Genomic DNA, 4,675 nt, shown 5'->3' on the forward strand with positions numbered 1-4,675 from the left:
TATCCTTTCCTTCTGAAGGTTTTATGATGCATTGTTATCATTAACCAGCCTTTTATTATTAAATTCAAATGGCCAATTGGGGTGCCTGGGTGGCTCAGTGAGTTAAAGCCTCTGCCTTCGGGGTCCTGGGATCAAGCCCCGCATCGGGTTCTCTGCTCAGCAGGGAGTCTGCTTCCCTTCCTCTCTCTCTGCCAGCCTCTCTGTCTGTCAAATAAATAAATGAAATCTTTAAATTTAAATGGCCAATTGACACAAACAGCTCCAAGACCATTCTTCTACCATTGATTAAGACTGGGGTGGCAAAAAAGAAAAAAAAAAAAAAGACTGGGGTGGCAGGTATTGGGGTAATATTCATTTAGCCTTCTGAGCTTTCTGGGCAGTCTTGTTGGTCTTGCCACTCCAACTGCCTTCTTGTCCACTGCTTTGATGACACCTACAGCAACTGCCTGTCTCATGTCACAAACAGCAAAATGGCCCAAAAGAGGATAGTCAGAGCAGCTCTCAACACACATAGGTTGCCAGGAACCATATCAACAATGGCAGCATCACCAGATTTCAAGAACTTGGGACCATCTTTCAATTTTTATCTAGAACAAGGACCTATCTTCTCCTTCAGCTCAGCAAACTTGCAAGCAATGTGAGCTATGTGATAATCTAGCACTGGTACATATCCAGCACTGATCTGGCCTGGATGGTTCAGGATAATCAACTGAGCTGTGAAGCCAGCTGCTTCCCTTACTGGGTCATTCTTGTTGTCACCAGCCACACTGCCACAATGAACTTCTTTGACAGATACATTCTTGACACCAAAGCCCACATTGTCCCCAGGAAGAGCCTCACTCAAAGTTTCATGGTACATTTCAACAGACTTTACTTCAGTTGTAACATTGACTGGAGTAAAGGTGACCACTATGCCAGGTTTAAGAACACCAGCCGCCATTCGGCCCACAGGGACAGTATCAATACACCAAATTTATAGACATCCCGGAGAGGCAGATGCAAGGGCTTGTCAGTTGAACAAGTTGTGGCAGAATGCAATCCAAAGCTCAAGCAGTGTGGCTCCACTGACATTCCCATCTTTACGGGTGACTTTCCATCCCTTGAACCAAAGCACATTAGCACTTGGCTCCAGCATGTTGTCACCATTCCAACCAGAAATTGGAACAAATGCTACTGTGTTGGGATTGTAACCAATTTTCTTGATGTAGGTATTGTCTTCCTTAATGATTTCCCTGTAACTCTTCTGGCTGTAGTGTGGCTCAGTGGAATCTATTTTGTTAACACCAACAATGAGTTGTTTTACAGCCAGTGTGTAAGCCAGAAGGGCATGCTCATGGGCCTGCCCATTCTTGGAGATATGCTGCTTCAAATTCACCAACACCAGTAGCAACAATCAGGACAGTACAGTTAGGCTGAGATATGCCCATAATCATGTTTTTGATAAAAGTCTCTGTGTCCTGGGGCATAATACTTACTGGTCTCAAATTTCCACAGGGAGATATCAACGGTGATTCCACATTCATGTGCAGCTTTCAGCTGATCCAAGATTCAAGGCATACTTGAAGGATCCCTTTTCCATCTCAGCAGCCTCCTTCTCAAATTTTTCCATGGTTCTTTTGTCAATCCCACCACATTTGTAGATCAGATGACCAGTAGTGGTAGACTTGCCTGAATCTACTACGTATCCAATAACAATGTTTATTTGAGTCTTTTCCTTTCCCATTTTGGTTTAGGTTTAGCAGTGGTTTTCATATCACGTATGTTCTGGTGGCAAACCCATTTTGAAAAAGCCTAAATGCCAAATCTAATGGACTATTTTCAATACTCATACTACTGAAGAACCATGCAATATTTGCATTCGATCACTTCCCCATCCTCATTTAATTTCTAGGATGGCCCTCTCCCCTAGCTCTCCTCCTCTTAGCTCAATATCACCATTGTTGATTTTTCTTTACATTACATTAAACTTTGATGTTCCTTAGGGTTTCATTTTATAGTTATCCTCCTCTTAATCCATGCACTCTTACTGGATGACCTTACTCCCAAGTTTGAATTGACAGTCTATAAGCCAGTGACTGTCAGATCTCTAATCCAACTATCTATTTCTTTATCTAATGTCTTAAAAACTCCTCAAATTTAGCATGTACAAAATTGACTTCATAATTTTCCCACTTCTTCCCAACTCTAAAATCCAAATCCTCTTAGCCTGCTACAATCTTCATCCAGCATAATGGTATGACCCAATTAGAAACCATGTGGTCATTCTCAACAACTCCCTCAATCTTCAGATGAGAAAGAGCTTTCAAATTTAGGCTCCTCATCCTCACCACTACTGCCTTATTTTAGCCCTAATATTTCCCTTCAGATGCCATTCTCTTCCCATGACTGACAATTCATCCACTCTCTTCATTACTGCCAGTTATTTTCCTAAGAGCCAAATCTGATCACATCCTGCTCCTACCTAAAACCTTCCACTGGCTCATTCTCAGTATAGTAGTCTTTTCTTGGCCTCAGAGTCCTTCCCACAGTCTGATTACAACCCACACTTCAGTCAATGTTACCTTAATACACAGACACAACATTTGCAGTACATACATTGGACTCCCCACCGGTCCATGAATGCCTCAGGCTCTTTTATCACTTCATTCTGTTCACACTGCCTATTATTCCCTCCTCAACTTCTTCAACTGGAAAATTCATACTAAATTTTCAAGACTTTGCTGCAATGTGACTTTTTCTGTGAAGCCATGCAAACTAAGTTCTTCTTCCTCAATACTCCCACAGCCCTGTGTTCTTATCTCCTGAGGCATTGCAGGTCAGGCTCTGAATCTATAGGAAAAGGACACACACACACACACACACACACACACAACTGTTCTCAATGTATTGAGTTAATGGCTAAATACAAAATATAATAGAAGTGGCTGCACAGAATAGGAGCACATGCCACTTACCCTTGAGGAGCTTGTTCCTTGTTCCTTGGTTCCCTATAGGCTATCCAGCTGCCACTGACCTCTACCTTTAAGTAGGGTATAGCTATATCTGAGAAAGAAGCTGAAATCTTGCTATACCACCACCTTTTTATATTTGGACTTATATTGTCATTCCAGAAGAATGTATACTAACAAGCTATGATCTTCCTTTTTAGGAAATGTTAGCAAACAACAGGCCATTCTGGTTATTAAACTAAACTCAGGACCAACACAGGCATATCCTCACAGACAGGAGAAAGCTGAGACGGGGACAATGTCCATGAATAATGTCTTTACCCATAGATTACAAACACATAAAAGCTGCCAGCTTTGTACTATAATTTATATATTTATGTTCCCACCTCTATCACAGGATTGTGAAATTTCTGAAGTCAAAGGTCATATATTATTCACATTTGTATACTCAGTGACAAGTCCATTATTGGACACCTAATACAACAATCAATATATTTTGTTGAATAAGCCAATCTAATATACCTTTCAAAATCAGGCTCTCTATAAAATCTGTCAGTTTCACAATCTGTGATTTCAGGCTTCTATAATTTGGAAAAGGAAGTAGAAAAAGGTTTTTCAAAGAAGTAATCTTGAGCATCTAAAATTATAGGATATTCATTATATCCTTGCACAAATCTGACCTAGAATACCAGCTTTGGTGTCTATCCTGTGGGGAAAATAATCATAATACTGCCTGGCCACCTGGAGTCACAATTATACCTGTCGGAAATTCAAGACCAAATGGCAAGCCAGAAGAAAGAAAGGGTCCCTCTCCCACTGCAGATTTCAGATGAAAATGTCTGGAGAAGGGGATTTCCAAAATGCTACAAGGAGGATGTTTGAGGCAGGTGAATTCTAGGTAGATCACTCTAACTAGCAGCCTAGGCTGATGGTTCTACACTCTACTCTCCCCTTCACAACCTCCCAAATTTGTAGTGTCAGAAAAACTTAGCAGTTCAGTGTCAGACACACCTGATTTCCAATTTGGATACTACCATTTACTAATTGTATAACCATTGGCAAACTGCCAAAACTCCTTGATCTTCTGTTTCTTCATTGGTAAAAAGCAGGATTATTGTGAGAACATGAGGTAAGGTATTTTAGATACTGAGCCCAATTCTCAGTTTATATTGGGCAATCCATCATTGGTAGCAAATAGGAAATAACTAAACTAGCAGAACTTACTGTACAGGATGGGAAACACTGGACCAGACTTCAGACCAGGGTAATAAATTTAGCAACAACACTGTGACCCTGGGTTAGACACATAACCATTCAAGGATGTAGCTTCCTCAACTGTATTTTAAGGAAACTGGATTTGACTATCGAGATTTTTTTTCTAGCCAACACTACATTTCAGGATTCCATATAGCTAATTTTATTTTCAGGCTCCCATTTCATGAGTAACATTTTTTAAAAGTTTATTTTATTTTTCAGTGTTCTAAGATTCATTGTTCATGCACCACACCCAGTGCTCCATGCAATACATGCCCTTTTTAATACCCACCACCAGGCTCAGCCATCCCCCCAGGCCCCTCCCCTCCAAAACCCTCAGTTTGTTTCTCAGAGTCCACAGTCTCTCATGCTTCATCTCCCACTCCGATTTCCCACAATTCACTTTTCCTTTCCTTCTCCTAATGTCCTCCATGTTATTCCTTATGCTCCACAAGTAAGTGAAATCATATGAT

At 40.8% G+C, this 4,675-nt stretch overlaps 1 pseudogene; it reads right to left on the reverse strand.

Moving 5' to 3' along the window:
- Positions 1–351: 351 nt before the first annotated feature.
- Positions 352–1,723, reverse strand: LOC116873614 (annotated as a pseudogene).
- Positions 1,724–4,675: the final 2,952 nt, after the last annotated feature.

The sequence above is a fragment of the Lontra canadensis genome, unplaced genomic scaffold (assembly GCF_010015895.1).
Source record: "Lontra canadensis isolate GAN:19392208 unplaced genomic scaffold, GSC_riverotter_1.0 scaffold34, whole genome shotgun sequence".
NCBI classification, from domain to species: domain Eukaryota; kingdom Metazoa; phylum Chordata; class Mammalia; order Carnivora; family Mustelidae; genus Lontra; species Lontra canadensis.